At 35.1% G+C, this 19,590-nt stretch overlaps 1 long non-coding RNA gene and 1 pseudogene across 1 annotated transcript; one reads left to right on the forward strand and one right to left on the reverse strand.

Moving 5' to 3' along the window:
* The first annotated feature begins 2,076 nt into the window (after nucleotides 1-2,076).
* LOC128128527 (uncharacterized) lies at nucleotides 2,077-2,911 on the forward strand. Its single transcript, XR_008226502.1, has 4 exons — nucleotides 2,077-2,208; nucleotides 2,394-2,450; nucleotides 2,640-2,695; nucleotides 2,778-2,911. It is a non-coding gene; the product is annotated as an uncharacterized LOC128128527 (long non-coding RNA).
* Nucleotides 2,912-5,624: 2,713 nt separating this feature from the next.
* On the reverse strand, nucleotides 5,625-13,950 carry LOC111913306 (uncharacterized; annotated as a pseudogene).
* Nucleotides 13,951-19,590: the final 5,640 nt, after the last annotated feature.

Consider the following 19,590-nt stretch of genomic DNA (forward strand, 5'->3'; position numbering starts at 1 on the left):
ATTTTATGGTATTTATACAGAAGAGGAAATTAGGACGTGATATACCACATAGTGAATTGTTTTTGTGCACACATACGAGGAACCACGATGGAGTCACATTTACAAATGAAAAAAGATATAAAAATTCATATAACAATCATGTCAGTGCAAAGTTTTATATTGTAGACTTCATGTTATTCATAACTTTGATATCTTTTTAAATTATTATTATTTTGTAAATGGCCTTTCAAGAAAAAAAGAGTTAGAAGCTGTAGGTGAAGAATTTGAGGATGACCTAATATTTTATGACGTTCTTGCCTTCTTGGTGGTCATGACAACAAAAGAAGGCTATATGGATTTCACTATATGCAAAGGTGGTTCCTATGATTAACAGTACAACGAAAGTATCTAACTACATTCCGGAAAAAAAAATGTTGAATCGGAAGAATTTGGGGAACTTATTATTCAGCAAAAAGAGAAAAATGAAGAACTTAAGGAGATCATGAAGGCCAAAGATGACCAACACAACATAAGAATTGATCAGCTTAATAAACAACTACAATCAACATTGGTTGTTACTAGTGCTTTTCAACAACTACAAAACTAGTAGATCATAAAGTGTTAATTTGTTTATTACAAAGTATGTATTTTAGATTAGACACTTTTCATTTTTGATGTAATAAATATTTATTGTTTTATTTTGATATAAATAATATTTGATTTTTTGTTATTTTTGTTTTTATATGTTAGTACAAAATAATTTGGATTTAGTTTGTAAATTAATTATCCATATGTAGATATCTAGCTTTGCAACGAAAATATTCCTACGTAATTTGCTATAGAATCTGCTATAGAATATAGACCATAGATTTTTCTAGGGATATATCACCACAAATTTAGCTACGGATTCATCACCACGAATTTTGCTAGGGATTCATCACAACGAATTTAGCTAGGATTCATCACCACGGATTTTGCTAGGGATTAGTCACCACAGATTTTGCTAGGGATTCATCACCACAAATTTTGCTAGGGATTCATGACCATAGAACTTGCTACATATCCACTACAACGGAATTTGTGATGGAAGAACTACGGATTTCGCAACGGAATACTACTACGAAATACACGACAGAATACCATCTACAGCGAATTATATTCGGTTGTCACAATTGCGACGAAATTATAGTTTCCATTGCAAACCCTCGCTATGGGTTTTTTTGGGTCGGAAATTGGTAGTTGCAAATTTCATTGCTATTCGTATTTTGCAACGGAATTTCAGCTTTTTGCAACGGATTTCTTTTAGCAAAATCAACTTTTTCTTGTAGTGCTTAATCTATAATGATAATGAGAAGAAACATCTAGCACATTTGGAAGTTCTAGAAACGTTGATCAAACAAAAGCTTTATGCCAGTCCGAGTATGAATTGGGAAAGTCAAAAATTGCATATCCGGGACATGTGATATTTGAACAAGGAGTGACAGTTAACAATGAAAGAGTCAAGGCGGTGGAAGCATGGCCTATCCTCACTAGGGGTGGAAACTCTCGACCCAACCCGTAACCCGACACTGACCCAACCTGAAAATAAATGGGTTTGGGTTGAGACTTTTGACCTGCCAACCCACCAACTTGCCAACCCGTTTATATATATATATATATATATATATATATATATATATATATATATATATATATATAGAGAGAGAGAGAGAGGGGGGGGGGGGGGAGAGAGAGGTAGGTTCAAATGTGGATGAACAAATATTGTGTGGATGTAGCGATTAATATGAGTCAAGTATTATTTAATTTTAATAATTAATTAACTAAATCATCTACCCTTTAATTTAGGCAAATTACTTTATTTAAAACCTTATTTCCTTTTCAATCGACACCCACACAATCGTATCCCTCCCGTTTTCATTGACCTTGGGCCCCTATTAGTCGACCTTCACGCCGTCGTCGGTCGCCGTAAGCCCTTGAGTTCGTCGTCGATCCTCACTACAGTGTCCGTCGTCGACTCTTTAGTCGTCGACCCTTTCTACCCCTTCATCTGTTCATCAGCAACGCAAAGATTCTAAGTAGAGTTGGGAAAACCCAAAATTTGTTTCATTTTCTTCCGTGTTGGAATCAAGAATCCCGCCCCTTTCCTTGTACTTAATTTCTCCTTTAAAGAAGTCTTACAAAGTTGGATTATACCAATCATTCTCTCTGTTCTTTTCTTAATTTTGACAGGTAAACCCATCAATTTTAATTTCTTGTAGTTACATTCTTCATTGGGTTTAAAGAAGCAACTCTGTCACGTTTCATCTATTTTTTTTCTGCGATAGCCTTGTTTTCTTCTTTAATCGTGTTTTAAGCGTTCAATTTAGTTGTTGTGGGTTTTGTTGTAATGTTTTTCAATTGTTTGAAATCTGTAGAAAGTAATCAGAGTGCAGGTCTGGCTAAATGCTCGTTCAAGCTTGAACACCCATTAGGTATTGTGCCTTCAATCACAATTTCCTTTTCTTTTGTGGTTTTCCTGTTTCATTCTTGATCATTAGATAAGAATATTTGTTTAATTGGGTGTTTCGATGTCTGTTTTCTAAACGATTATTGCATCAAGATGTGCAATTAGATAATAAGATCAATTGCTAAACCTAAATTTCTCCTTTTTGTTTATGTAGAGAAGAGGAAATCGGAATTCTCTTGCATCAGAGAGAAGTATCCAGATAGAGTTTCAGTAAGACATTTTGTTTATTTATCAATCAAACTTTATGCTATTCTATTTGTCTCTTAGCTCTAAAGTAAAATTTTGGTTTTAGGTGATTGTTGAGAAAGCTGAAAAATCTGACATTCCTAATATAGACAAAAAGAAGTAGGGAAAATGACGTATAGGCCCTATAATGTCTCTAGGGTTGACCCATTTAGCCAGTTAACTTATTTTGTGGCTTAATAAGGGAACGAATTAGTCTTTGTCAGGTCGATTAAGTCCTTATTTCAATTTTAAAGGGGTTAGTCGGTCATTTTAAGTCCACCTCCTTCTACTAACACCACATCGGATGCTGACTGTGACTTTCGTCTAATGCCATGTCATTAATTAGTCGCCTCCTTCGTAATGTCGGTATATGCTTTATAAAAGAGCCCTTTTACATCCATTGTTCAACACTTCATCGGTAAACCCTTTTTTGTAAGCTGCTTCTGAATCCTCAAGCATGAAACCCGTATTCTTACAAGTAGATGTCCACTTCCAAGGAATGTTCGCCAGAAACCCCATACGCTACACCGGTGGAATTACTCAGAGGTTTTCGGACATCGATTTCACAGGAATCTACAAGGATGGGTGTGTTGCGTTCATCGAAAGGTTCACTGGGGAAAAGTGTGAGAAGCTCTATTACTGCCAACCTGATATTGATTTTCCAAAAGGTTTGACTATAATTTGCAATGACCCCGATTATTACGACTTCATTGAAATTGCATATGAATGTGGTGTTATACTCCCTATGTATGTAGACCATTTTGGGGATAGTAACATACAGGAATGGTTGGATGAACACACAGACGAGTTTGTTGGTAATGTTGAGGAAGAAGTACTTGATGGTGCAGGACTGGTTAAGGAAGTTGCACCAGGGTATCGGGATGTGGGTGACAGTGACACGAACGATGAGGTAGAGAATGGCGATGATGATGACAACGAGGATGAGGATGTCGATGGCGATGAGGATGACCATCAGAAGCCTCATTTTTTTATAAAGGGTAATGAGATTCAGGTAGAGATGGGTGAGAAAGCAGGTGCAGGTGAGTTTTTCGAAGAAGACATGGGTGACAATGAAGATGTTTATCCCGAATTGCCAAACATTTTCAATGATAAGCTCAATTGGAAGGAGCAGGAACCTGTTTTAGGTATGAGGTTTGAGAGTCCTAAGCAATTGAAACACATGCTTTGTAACTATGCTGTCACGAATGGTTATCAATTATGTTTTGTTAAGAATGATACTAGACTATTACTTGTCAAATGTTGTGATGGCAAATGTACTTTTAGGCTTTGGGGTTCTTGGATGAGTGAAGATAAGTCTTTCCAGATAAAATCTCTTATCAGTGAGCATAATTGTGCAAAGAATTTCAAATTCGGATCAATTGTCATGTCATTTCTTGTGGGGGGATGAAGTTTGTACATTTATCCAATTACATTAGTACTTTACTCTTCACATCTCATGATATTTGCGGTTTTCATCTATATATGTAGGCATTGGCATGTCATTTCTTGTGGGGGGATGAAGTTTGAGGCAAGGAAGATGGACGAGGCGTTTACTGTGGATGTTGAAAAAAAGGAATGCAGCTGCAGGCTATGGCAACTTAATGGATATGGCTGCGTACACTCAGTTGCCACCTTAGCCTACTTAAATTTGACCCCTGACGGTCCATATGTAGATCCAATGTACTTGGCTGCATTATACCATAATACTTACAAACAGCCAATCCATGGGATGAATGGACAAAATATGTTGCCTTCTACTGACTTGATACCCCCTTTGCCTCCATTGAAAAGACGTATGCCAGGAAGGCCAACCATAAAGAGAAGAAGAGATGCTTCTGAACGGATGGGAAAACATACCGTCTGCAAGGCAGGGAAGAAAGTTTCTTGCAACATATGCAAGGAGAAAGGACACAACAAGGCTACTTGTAGTAAAGGTGTAGGAACATCCAAACAAAATGGAACAAAGAAACAAAAAAATGATACCTACGCAGGAGTCTGTAAACGTTGCCACAAGAGTAGGGGATGATGAGGTAATCGTAGATGCTACTGATGCTTTGGATAGGCCTACAGATGAAGAGCGAATGGTGGGAGTCAATGGACGGGATGAAGGGGTGAATGTCAATACTCGAGTTAAGCATGTTAAACCACCTAAAATGCGAAAGAAGTCAGAACGAATCATTAAAGTGAAGCTTGCAAAAAATGTGGGAGGTGAAGGTAGCAGTGTTGCAACGGCCATGGACTTGGATTAAGTAGTTGTTTGTTATTTGTATTGAATGTGTGTTGCAGCAAATGATCTTTGTATGTTCTTTTATGGTGTACTACGAATATTTAGGGGTATTATGGGCATTTTAGCCAAAACAAAGTAAACTGACCATTTATGATGTGGGGGTATTTGAGTTATTATTATTTAAATTGGCCATTTTGGTTGTGGGGGCATTTTAGTCATTAGAAATTAAATTTAACATTTTGGATGTGAGGGCATTTTAGTCATTAGAAATTAAAACCATTTTTGGATGTGGGGGTAATTAAGTCATTACAAAGTAAATTGGCCATTTTGGATGCAGGGGTAATTAAGTCATTACAAAGTAAATTGACCATTTTTCATGCAGGGGTAATTAAGTCATTGTAAAAAACAGGGGACTTGTGACTTAATCCATTCAACATGAAAAGGCTATCTTTAGAAAACTTTATTCCTTTTTTTTTTCCAAAAAAGGTTTGCAGACAAGCAAATATGGTTCAATCGTGTGCAAAGGTATTTTTTGTCCCTTTTCCCAAACTGCACCATTTGTGGTCCCTGTCTATGCGCATAAAGAAGGTAAATTCATTTTGATTTGTCTTGTGGTGCCGTCCCGGTCGATGAAACATATATAATACCCAAATGTTTCTTTCTTTCATGCATACATACAGATACAGGTGAAAGACAAATTTTTTTTTAATAATAACATTTTAAAACACAATTCACCCTTGGGTTTGTTTACATCGCTTTCTGCTATTCAATAACCTATTACAGAGATCATCGACAAAAAACTTCATCAAAAAACGATGACAATCAGCAGCCCAGCAACACCACCATCAAATCTACAGACCAACATCACAAACTAATACCAGCAACCCACACAAAATCTACTACTAATATTGACACTAAACAACATAGGCAACACACCAAAACACAAACCCAGGAGTGAAATGCTTCAACCTAGACAAATTTTTTTACTTAAACACCAAATACGTCACCACAGACGCACAAACAACACCAAAAATCCCAACACAAGACATCAGCTTCTTACGTTTGTTGTCCTTGAAGACCATCTTCACATATGCTCCTTGCAGAGAAACGAAATGATTTTTAAGATCAGCAACCATATGTGAGATATCCATCTGACCAGCGTGAACGTCATCGACCTCAAGGTTCATGGCATCTAAGTGTCGATTAACTGCGGAGCTCACGCAACTGGTCTTAGAAGTCCTCCCGTATAAGAGACAGTTTCGTCTGGGTTTGCAGTAAACTGATGGCCATGGCTTCGTTGGTTACACCATTCGAATGATTGTCATCCATGTGACGGACGTAATTTGGAGACCAGCTGTGTTCTGCACGTTCGCTCGAAGCCATTTTGGAGTAAACTTAGAGACGAGATTGGGGTAATGAAGTTTGCAGATGTGCCCTTTTAGGTCAAGGAAGTCTTCATTTTATATGGAGGCGCTAGAACTGTCGATCCTTGCTCCTTACGATTCGCCTTCAATACGGTGTCGTTGCGGTTGTTGGACGATTTAACTTCTTGCCATGTCATCGCTTACGTGTTAAGCTAGGTTTATGTGGCAACGTTAACCGGCTACAATAGGTAAAAGGGACTATATTGTTAGGTAACAAATAATTCGATCCCTTATTAAGCCACAAAATAAATTAAGTGGCTAAATGGGTCAACCCTAGAAACATTATAGGGCCTATACGTCATTTTCCCAAAAGAAGTATGAATGTTAACCTTTCCCATTTGTTGTATCTATGTTAGTTTATATAGGATTATATGAAAGAAATAACAAACTACTTTCATCGATTTGATTAGATCACTACAGTTTTTACATTTTCTTTTTATGGTGTCATTTATATAAAAAGATATGAATGTGATAGGACCCACAAAATGGTAACAAGTTAATGTTTTTATTTCAGATATCTAGTTCCAGCTGATTTGACCATTGGTCAATTTATGTATGTTGTTCCAGCTGATTTGACCAATGGTGGATGGAATATAACAACATGAAACAAGAATGAGAATGAAGATTCTTTCATGAACGACATTGTACTCTTATAGAATGAAGATTTTTTCAAGAATGACTCACTATGAAGCTTGTATTCTAATAGAATGTGGCAAAAATTCAAAAAATAACATTGTATTTTTATAGAATGTGACGGTAAAAATTATTTTTTTGTTTATTTTTTGACCTTAGATTCTTCAATAATGTTAATAATATATGATTATTCTTTAAGAATGTTGTTGTTCTACAACTCATGGTTCAAAAATTTGTTATTCTTCAAAATGTTCATTTAATCAGAATTTGTATTCAATCAGAATACATATTCTATTAGAATATATATTTTAAACTCTTGGTCCATATTCAACCCTACATCCATACAATACTTACCATCCACATTATAACCTAGCCCTATATATATATATATATATATATATATATATATATATATATATATATATAGAGAGAGAGAGAGAGAGAGAGAGTCAGGTTCTTTTGAGAACCAAAAGATGTGTAAGCTTACGAACTCATAATCAGCTCATCGTTTTTCAACACCAAAAACATCAATCTTCTCTAAATGGTGTGTCTAAGCCATATTTAGGCTTTAAAAAAGATTTGACGGTTTTTTTATATGAGTTGTGATGAGCATAATCAACAGTTGTACGAATTGCTAATGAGCACAATCAGCAATCATATGGACTGCTGATCAGCACAATCAGCAGTCATATGGACTGCTTATTATGCTCATCAACAGTCCATATGACTATTGATTGTGCATACATGCAAATTTCGAAAGTAAAAAAAATGTCAAATCTTTTTTTAGCCTAGATTTGGCTTAGATGCATCATTTGGAGAAGATTGGTGTTTTTGGTGTTGAAAAATGATGAGTTTATTATGAGTTTGCAAGTTCTCACAAATCTTTTGGTTCGTACAATAACTCAATATATATATATATATATATATATATATATATACACACACACACACACTTAAAAACAATAGATATATTTAATTATTAATGAAATCTTATTTCCTTCCGTAATATTTCGTATCATTGTATTCATTCGCCTTCCATATTTGTATAATCGTGTGTTTAGTTTTTTTGCGATGCCCTAATCAAAAAAGAAAACACACATACTCACAAGTCACGAACGAAGAACGCATTCATCAGTGTTATATGTTCAGACTACCACTTGGCTGACGGCCGCTCATCGCCGATTTGTCGATCGCCTACTATCCTACATGTCATCACCAACCGACACAAATCGACCACTCTCGCTCACTTGCTCCTATGTCTGCTCCGACCCTAAATCGACAATTATATGACTTTATGTTTAAAACATTTTTTATGTTAATAACTTTAATCACTTTATGACTTTACGTTGAAAAAACCTCGGTTTTTTAAAATGTGTCGCTTAGTTATTAAACGGGTTTTGCATGTTGGGTTCAACCCACTAACTTGTAAACCCGCAAACACATATACTTAAATGGGTTAGGTTGGGTTGTGGTTTCCAACCTGTCAACCCAACCCATATATTATATTAGGTTGGGTTGAGTTTATGTTTTCTGACCCACCAACCCATTACTTGAACCCAACCCGATTGTAAGGCCTAATCCTCACTACCATTAAAGAGCTCTGCGGATTTTTGGGACTTACAAGATATTGTAGAAAATTCATATCCTGTTTCACAAGCATTATAACCCCTATTACAAATCAGCTTAGGAAGGATTGTTTCGGGTGGAATTCCTAAGTGTCTAAGGCTTTTAACACCCTTAACTCTCAAATACTAACAATGCCAACTTTTTCAAAACCTTTTATAATTGAAACGGATGCATCGGAGACGGGCTTAGTAGTTGTGTTAATTCAAGATGGCACACCCTATAGCTTATTACAACCATGTGTTGGGGGTTAGAAATCGAATGAAGTCGATTTATGAAAAAGAGTTGACGGAGATTGTCCTCGCAGTCAAGAGATGGTGTCATTATCTCATGAACCGACTTTGTGTGATCCAAACTGACCAATATAACCTAAGTATCTAATGGAACAATGTGAAGTAGGCCCAGAGTATCAAAAAAAATGGATGTACAAGTTATTATTAGTTTGATTTTGAAATTCACTATAAACTGACAAGGCAGCGGATCCCCCTTCCCAAGATTTACTACGAGCCCATAATTGGGTGTTATCACAACAACTTGGTCCATTCCCATGGATGACTTTGAAAAAAATCGCGGCTGACCTTTTCATACAACAGGTGAAAGATGAGATAACCAATGGGGAAAAAGTACATCCGGATACACCATAGAAAATGGAAGGCTATTGTACAAGGGCAGAATGGTCATACCATAAATTTTGACCTTTTGACCTTGAGGACAAAGTCAATCTTTAGGAAAGGAGTCATGTGGTGCACCCACCAATTCAATTCATGTATAAGAGGAGAAAACAACAAAAAGGACACGTTAAAAAGGGACCACGGCCAACCATCAGGTAGCAACAATCGTGAGGACAAAACAAGGGCAAAATGGTAAGTAGTGCAAACGTTTTCATCACTGAGTATATATGATAGCAAAAGGACCTAGAGAGCATCATTAGAGAATATTAGAAGTTTCTTTCATTTTAGAGATCATTAGCTTCTCAAAGTGCCAATCCTATCTTATTTTCCTTGTTATTTCAATATTATTCCTCTGTTTTCATTCTATAATTATTTCAAAAAGCAATACAAACTATCTTGAATCTGTTAGATTTTCTTCTATCTTAGTTCACTACAGTAACATTATGAATTTGATTGTCCAAGATGGTTTAAGTCACATAAGAACATGTTGAATTTGATAGAGGTGTCGAATTTGTTACAGGTGCAGTGAAATATATTCGTCAATTTCCGTCTAGATTTGGTCGATTGAAACAGTATGTGAAGATTAAAAAGTATAAAACTAACAAAGTTTGGCTTTGTCCTTACAAGATAGTATTATACCTATTTGATGTAAGAAACAGCTTAACTTTATGAAAGATCATTTTATAGGTACGATTGAGAACGCCATTTTAGGGATGATTTTCAGAAAAAAAATGGCGTCAACATCATTGGTTCGTACAAATGTTAGAAAAACAGTGGCTTCCTTAAACTTTTACATGACCTTACTTTGAAAGTTTTCGGTACACATTATGTAACGCCAAACTTTTTTGGATCACATTAATTCTATTTTTTGCGGTTTTGAAGAAATTCTTAAATGGGGCTAACGATATCAATCTTCTTCATATGGCCAAGTTAATGAAAAGTAAATTTGATAAACACTATAGAAATATTGAGAAGTTCCATATGTTGTTGTATGTTGTTTTCGGTTATTATCCAAAAAAAAGTATTTGGAGGTTTTGCTTTTAGAGGTTTATGGAAAAGTTGATGAAGTATCAATTCTTAACATTGTTATAAATGCTATCGAGGAACTGTTTAAAATCTAATAAAATTATTCTTTTATTCCACATTCTATTTCTAGAGCTTCCTAAACTTGATCATTAACACCAGCCAATATCGAGCCTGAAATGTTCGTAAAAGAATTTTCTTAATGAAGATGACGATGAAAATAGGTAGTTGTAGAGTGAGTGAAGATGATAAAACCAATTCTCCAAAGTCTGACATCTTGAATTGGTGGGTAGGGGGGTATAGCCCAAGGTTTCCAATTTATTAAATAGGTCTTGGCGATTCATGTGGCTTCGGAGTCGGGTTTTAACACAAGCGGAAGAGTTTTAAACCCATTTAATAATTCTTTGACTCCTAAAATGATTACATGTTTGGTTTATTCACAAGATTGGGTCCGTGAAAGTTCGATCCCTATGGATATTTAGGAAAGTTGGGAAAATCCTAAAGCTATTGAAGAAGGTAATCCTGTTGCTTTTAACACTAAATGTTTCAATAAATATTTGACATAACTGTTTTATATTGTCAAATTGTAGACCTTGACAAAGATGATGTGGCAAAAAATTTAAGTCATAGCAAAGGTCGACCAAGACAACCCGAGATTCTTTTACTTGAATATTTGGACTTTGGTTACATGGTTAGTATGTTGAACTTGATCACTTGATAATTTGATTTAAGTTTGGTTTGATTCATATATTGTCCTGGATTTATGTTAGTTATATTGATTTTACTTCAACTATCAAACTACTTAAATTTTAGAAAGATTTAGAGTGCGTTTGGTTGCGGGAAATTTTTTAGTTTTCCATGAAAATTTTCAAATAAAAATGAAAATTTTGGAAACGCGTTTGGTTGATTTAGTTTTCAAAATCCAAGAAAATGAAAAAATTTGTTTTCCAAATTGTATGTAAATTAGGAAAATGATTTTTACAGATTTTCAAAGTTTTCTAAATTTCTAAGATGGAAAATGAAAAGTTCACCGGTCCAACCAAACGCTTTTTCTAAAATTTTCATTGAAAACTGAAAATGAAAACTCAACTTTATTTTCTGAAAATGAAAACAGTTATCCACAACCAAACGGACTCTTAGTTTCATTGGTGTTTTCACACAACAAGTGTTGTTTCTTACTTCTACTATTGTTATATTCATGTTTCTATAAACCAACTTTTATTGACCAAAATAAGGGAATACTCGATTTCAGTCACTGGTTTCTAAGCTTATGACAAATTTTAAATTTGTATATGTAGTTTTACAACTATTCACCAAAGAGATCATAAGAGAAATAGTCAACAAGTGTTACACTGACCTTTGATCTTTTTGAGATGAGATCCCAAGATGTTAATCTTCGGAATAAATGCATGTGTTTCTTTTTACTTATGTGAAATTCATACTAAATAAACAGGATGCATATCTAAAAAATAATAAAAACTTGAAAAGAAAAGAAAGCATACCTACACAACAAGCAGGCTTGCAAAAATAGATAAATCTCCGTCTCTAGTCTAGCTTTTGATCCAGAAGCAGGTATTATCATGTTCCTTTTCATCCCCAAACATGCTTTACACTAATGCAAAAGCACAAGAAAATTGAAGCACGTTCACAAAATATTGAAAAAAAAAAAAAAAAAAAAAGGCAAGCAATAGAGCGGCATTTATAGCCATGATGTAAATACATAATCAAATGAAATTGTTTTTAGATATTAAAAAGAAGTGCACTTGGAAAAGAAGTGTACATTCATAGTTGTGATAGTCTTCAAGGACCATTTGTCAGAACGATAGAATAAGACAGAACAAATTGTATTGTATTTGGCATGCATTGAACTCTGGGATCGATGTAAATGGGACAAAAATTACATGTTTTTTGTCCCAGTCTGCACCCATGCCAGATAAGCATGGGAGGTCATTGCTCTGGCAGGGTGAGGCATGGCCCAAACCCCTCATCGGGGGCGCCCTAATCCAAAACCCTCATCAAATTGTTGTTGTTGAGTCTGCAAACACATGTCATTCAAGGAACAAACTTAGCAATTAACATATTGAAAATATATGCAAAATCTAGCTAAATTCGGCCACATGTCATCCCAAAGTACTAGAAATATGTTACCTGTGCCAATTGTTGGTGTATGTGTTCATGAGGATGGATGAATGTCATCCCAGGCTGCTGAGAAGGGTACTGCATGTATACACCATGATCATGATTAAATGGAGTCACCGTTGACTCTGAAGGTCTGTAACCACGTAAGGATGGTGCAACCCATTGAGGTTGGTGTTCAGATGGAGCCCTATGAGTTGACCCAAGTTGTGGAAACTCGGTGTTGTAGTTCAAGACAGGTGTGTACATTGGTTGTACAAGATACGAGCCTACATTAAACCCAAAGCCCGGATCAAATCTTTGTATGTATCTGTCATAGATTCTATCATAATCGGGATCCTTTCTTTCAACTTCATGATCACGAAAGATAGCCACTCTACTATTACTTGTACACCTTACATTATCCATGTCTTCTTCTAATGAACTGCTTGCATTGAAGCAGAATATTCTTGCTCGTGCACGATTATATTCTTCTTTTCTCTCCTCCACACTTTTTAAGCTATTGCTCTTTGGTGAATTTGAATTTGGTCCACAAGAAATCTGTGATGTTTTATTTGGCCTTTGTTTGATTGCAACCTTGACAACTTTGGTGGTGGAGTTATGGGTGGATTGTTTTATAGGGATATCAGCCAAACGTATTAGAGGAAGATGGGATTCAGAAGTCTTTTGGATGATAATTTTGGAACCAGAATCATCAGGAAGGTTTTTGTCTGGTGATACCATGGAGTGAAGAGAATAGTGATGAGCCAGACGATGTGCAGCTAACCTCAGATAAGAAGTTTGCAGCTGTTGGAACTCCATTTGTTGTTGTGAAGGATCTCTAATGAACTTCTCTACCTCCTGCTCCAATCTTAGCACTGAAATTCACATAAACATTAATGTTGATGGAACTTAGTAGTAACAGATTCATAAGAGTTCCTGGAAAAGCATTATGATGATTGAAAAGAACTAGTCACAGGATACACACCTACTAGACGTTCCCTGGGATTTTGTACAGCTTCACGGCGAACTGATCAACAGAATTCACCATGTCCTCCAGTACACCACCATACGATGACCTTGCCGGAGTGAATTCTGAACGAGACGAAGTAGAAGGCAAAGTGGGGGATGAGTTGTTGGATTCCCGCTTAGAGGAGAGCATTAACCTGCTCATGGTAGCGTCTATGTCGGCAACTTCCCATGAATCCGGCGGATCTCCTTCAAATCCTCCTCCGAGATTGTCTACTAAGTCCGTCATGGCGCTGGTGGTGATTGTAATAAGCGATTGACAGCTCAGGGTTGAGTGTTGGAGGCGAAATCATTAATAGATTGGTGATTATGATGACGGTGGTCTCAGGTGATCTGAGATCGAAGAAGAAACCCTACGTAAGAAGATTTTGAAGGATTTCATGAGAGAAGCAACGATGATCGACAGTTTGATCGAAGAGGACGAAAGGTTTCACGGAAGAAGAAGTGCGGGGCAGGATTAACAATTTAGCCCAGCATAATTTAAATTTGGGATAATGATTTATACCCTTTGTACATATTTGTAGTGACGAGGATGGAGTTTGGGTTGTTTTTTTTTTTTTTTTTTTCTAAAACCAAACCAAACCGTAGAAAGTCGGTTTTTAGGTTTTTAAATTCATATAGGTTTGATTTTTGCATGGTTTAGTTTTTACGGGTTATGTTTATGGGTTTTCGGTTTTAAACCATGAGTTTATGAGCTCTTGTTTTTTTTTTTCTAGTTTTTAGGTTCAAATCCAGTGAAAGTGATAAATAGTTTTGTATTTACTTTAAATATACTAAAATCAATAGTATGGATTCTAGTATTCTAAAAACATAAAAGTGTTCAAAAGATCAAAGTTTAACAACATTAACAGTTCGTTGAAAATAAACATAAAATACTAAATAGATAAAGTCTAAAGTCTAAAACTAAAAGTTTAAAACATAATAAATAATATATACGTGGGTCGGTTCAGTTTTACCGTCGGTTATTGCTTTGGTTTCGGTTTTTCGGTTTCGGTTATGTCGGTTTTCTCCAGTTTTTTGGTTTTCGGTTCAGTTTTTTCTCATCCCTACATATTTGGTCACTTAACATTTTTTCATACATTGTTAACCATTAAACTTGTTTCTTAGTTTAAAATATACCATTACGACAGGTAATAGATGGGTTTTTCGGTTTCCGACATATTTTCCGACCAAGTATGATTTTTTCGAATTTGAAAAATGGTTTTCTTGAGCAAGAAAAACCTTTGAACTGCAAGTCTGAAAACATAGTGTTCTTGAGTAGTTCTTAAAACAATTTTTCAAAAATCGTAAACATTAGAACTCGATCTTGCAATAGAGCAACCTAGAAATCATAAACCCACTAAAATGTTGGTGTTCCTAAAATCGTAAACCCCTACTGAAATCATAAACCCATAACATAATCTTGAAGTTCTTGAAATCATGAGTTCAATGGGTTTTCGAGTTATAAAATTGTTCGGTGGGTTTTTTGAGTTATAAAATTGTTTCAAATAATCAAGGGTTTCATGTTCAAAATATGAAATGAAGCTTCAAAATCTGAAAGTAAGCTTGAAATACGAAGCTCGAAATGTTTATGTGTTTATGTTTCAGATCTTAGAACCCAAATAAGTCTAGAAAAAAAAAGTGTCCTTCAAGAACTTCATTCATTGGAAAAATCATGTTTGGCCACAGAAAATGACTGGAAAATTCATAGTTTGTCGGAAACCGAAAAAAACTTATTATTATCGGTCATAATGGTACGTTTTAAACAAAAGAACAAGTTTAAGGGTTAATAGAGCACACAAAAAAAAGTTATGTGACCAAATATGTACAAATGGTATAGTTGGTTACCCTCTCAAGTCATTATCCCTTTAAATTTTAAAGACCCGAACAATTTAGAAAATACTTTGGTTCCCGGGTAATGTTTTAAGAATTTGGTTTTTACATTGGTTTTTGGTAGGGCTGTCAAATCGGGTAGTCGTGTCGTGTTTTTGTCTGACATGACACAACACGACAAGGTTTTATATAACACGAACACGACACGATGTCGTGTTTTTTTTTCATTAACACGAAAACGAACAAATTGAAACACGACAAAGATAATATTACATAACTATTAGTGTATTTCATTCATACTTAAAAATATATAACACGGCAAAAAACGACAAACACGAAAAACACGACAACCATATGTTTAATCGTGTCAATTTCGTGTCGATTTATGAACACGAACACGACACGACATCGTGTTTTTTAATTTTGGCATGAACACGATACGAACACGAATTCGAATTTTGATTTCGTCCCGATTTCGTTTTGTTTCGTGTATTTTTGTCGTGTCACGTCATAAATTGACACCCCTAGTTTTTGATTGAACCCATTCGGTCAATTGAATTGTAAAATATTTATGGTTTTTTTTTCCTGTATATATAGCTCTGAAAAAGATCATGAATTTTATTAAACAAAATATATACACAATGAAGAAGTCTACATAGATGTAAAAAACTATCAAAGTTTGTTATGCAAAATGCCTCATTTCTATATGTTTTAATTCAATTTAAATGGTTAAATCAGGTTTTAAGTTTTAACGGTTCAATTTAACCAGTTCAACCAAGTTTTTATAAAAATAAGTCATTTCGTTCGGGCGTAAAACCGATGTGCCAATGTGGGACTAGCCCACTTGGTAGAGGTTTTGCCTCTTAGATTGGAGGTTCGGGTCTAATCTGGGCGTTGATGATTTTACTAACTTCTAACTAGTAACCATCCGTTCAAAAAAAAACATAAAATTGGTGTTAAGTGAATTGCTCCCCTCCCTAGTTCCCAATCCAACCGATTGGACCTGTCGAAGTTAACATGACTTCATGATAGAGTTGAACGAGAAGAGAGGAAGAGTATGTTGGAGGTGGTTCATCACAAGGAAGCAAAAAAGGAAAGAGAGGAAAACGGGGCCAAGGTGGTTGTTACTGCCTCCCCGGTCAATGTCACTACTCCATTCAAGCATGCATGTGAACACCGTAGAAAACAAGGTTTACTACTTCGATAATGTTTCTACATTGGGTTCGTGTATACTAATAAGCAAGTTATTGGTTAAAGTGGAATAGCATCGGCTCATGGGGCACAGTTTCGTTTTGTTGTTTTCTGGTACGTTAATATTACAGTTTATGATTGTTTAATCACCTGATTGGTATTTAGAATAAGTATTACTCATCCCTTTAATTTTTTTCTTTACCCATAATGTACCCATCATAACACTCTTGTATATAGTTCTGAAGTATTAATGAATACAGTAAGCTTTCAGTTATATGGTATCAGAGCGAAGAATTCAAAGATTCCGTTCAATTCTTTGATTGATTTCTTCAATCAATTTCATTCTTCCAATTAGTTCTTCGTACTGATTGTGCACCTTTGTTCAGTTCTTGTTAATTTCTCAGATTAAGTTCTTGTTCTTCTGATCTAATTCGTCATACCGACTGTTACCGATTCGAGCTCTTCTACATCTTCTATTGCTCCGATTGATGACAGAACACATCCATACTACTTACATCACTTCGATAGTCTTGATTTGTTCTCATTTCTCAAATTTTGATCGGAGACAACTACAATTCACGGAGTCAACCAATGCAGATCGCTTTATTTGTGAAAAACAAACTCGGATTCATCGATGGATCTCTTCCAAAACCTATCTCTTCAGATTCAACTTTCAGTGCCTGGATGAGAACTAACAAGCTTGTTATTTCATTGATCTTGAATTCTGTTTCTAAGGAGATTTCCACCAGTGTGATGTTCACTAAGAATGTGTTGATATTTGGAAGGATTTAATTGCAAGATCGTTTCCAGCAAAGTAGTGGCCCCCGCATCCATCAAATTCAGAGAGAACTTGTCAACATGTCTTAGAATCAAGACTCTATAGGAGTCTACTTCACAAAATTAAAGTCATTATCCGAAGAAATCGTCAATTTTCGCCCTCATTGCACCTGCAACAAATGTACCTGCAATGGAATCCAAGAGATAGAGAAGTACTTTCAAGCTGAGCATATAATGAATCTTTTGATGGATTAAATGAGTCATTCTCTCAAACTAGAGGTCAAATTCTCCTCATGGATCCTTTACCTTCTATTAATCGTGTTTTCTCTTTGCTTGCTCAAGAGGAAAAACAAAATCAATTTCTAATGATTCACAGCAAATTGTTGCCTTTCTTGCCAAGGCCAATCAATCTCGTAAATTTGCTAATAACAACAGAAATGGAAATAGAGAAAATCCATTTTGTTCTTATTGCAAATTTCATGGACATACCATTGACAAATGTTACAAACTACATCGTTACCCACATGGATATAAACCTAAACCAAAGACAGCTTTTCATGCTGCTGTTGTTATGAATGAAGATGTCAATCGGAAAGGTGATCCTAATGATACTCTTAGCAACATGTTCAGAGGATTCTTTTAACGACGATTTCAACAAGTTCTATATGCTCTTTCTTCTCATATGATTTTTGTTAATCCAAGTGACGATACTTCAACACGTAAATGTTATTATATTTCTATTAAGCATGGCTCAAAGTCCTCCTTATGGATTTTAAATTCAGGTGCATCTCATCATATTTGTCATGATATATATCTTTTCCATAATATATGTACGGTTCATAGATATACAGTTACTCTTCCCAACAAGATTAAATTACATGTCAAGTTAATTGGAGATGTTAGATTGGATCCTATTCTCATACTCAAGAATGTTCTCTATGTTCCTGAATTTGATATGAACCTTATATCAATCAGTGCTTTAACAAGAAGAAAAAGATTTGCTGTCCATTTCAAATGCAATCATGCTTTGATTTAGGATATCAAGCTCATGAAGATGATTGGCAGGGTTGAGATCGATGCAGGTCTATATATATATATATATATATATATATATATATATATATATATATATATATATATATATATATATATATATATATATATATATATATGTGATGGGAAATGGTACTATAAGTAAAAAATCACATCAAAGTAGCTCAAGAGTTAATGTTGTTTCTCCAGATGTTTGGCATAAGAGGCTTGGTCATCCCTCAAATAAAAGGATGTTTCATATTAAAGATTTGCTTAATATTTATGTACCTTTGAATACAAACAATCCACATTTTCATGTTTGTCCCTTAGCTAAACAGAAGCAACTCCCTTTTCAATCTTTTAATCATATTCGTGATGAATTGTTTGATATGATTCACTGTGATATTTAGGGTCCATACACCTTTCCACCTCATAATGGATACAAGTACTTTGCTACTTTGGTTTATGATCATAGTAGGTATACATGGTATACTGTAATATTTAGGGTCCATACACCTTTCCACCTCAACGTTTATTTAGTATGTTCCCTGATTATCTACATTTTCGTTCCTTTAGATGTTTAGCTTAGGCTTATACTCTTACCAATAATCGTTTGAAATTTGATCCCAGAGCTAGAGTGTGTGTTTTTATTTGATATCCCCCAAGTATGAAAGCCTACAAGATTCTTGATTTCCATACTAATCAGGTTTTTTCTATTCTAGAGATGTGGTGTTTCATGAACAAATATTCCCTTTTTTGTCCCCAAAAACCATTCATACTCAATCTGATCCTTTTCAACATATTGTTTTGCCTCACCTTTCTAATAACAATAATTCCATTCCTGAGTATGACTCCATTCCGTCACCCATTTCATCTTATGATTCAGTTGTTCCTGAATTTGAACAACTTAATACATTAAGAAGAACCACTCGTGTGTCTAATCCTCCTTATCTAAGAGATTTTCATTGTAATTACATGTCTCATTCAGTTGATTTGGATAATACTTCTATTTCATATACTCATTACCCTCTATAAGATGTCTTATCTTATGATAAACTTTATCATATACATAGAGTTTTTGCTATGTCTATTTCAATTAATTTTGTGCCCAAACATTATAATCAAGCATTCTAATATCCCGAATGGTGTAATGCCATGGATTGTGAATTGAGTGTTATGAAGACAAACAACACATGGGATGTCATTCCTTTACCAAATGACAAGAATTTAGTAGGATGCAGATGGATTTACAAGATAAAATATGGTAGTGATGAAAAGATTGAAAGATATAAAGCCAGACTTATGGCAAAGGGTTTCAGTCAG

Source organism: Lactuca sativa, chromosome 9 (genome assembly GCF_002870075.4).
Source record: "Lactuca sativa cultivar Salinas chromosome 9, Lsat_Salinas_v11, whole genome shotgun sequence".
Classification (NCBI taxonomy): Eukaryota; Viridiplantae; Streptophyta; class Magnoliopsida; order Asterales; family Asteraceae; genus Lactuca; species Lactuca sativa.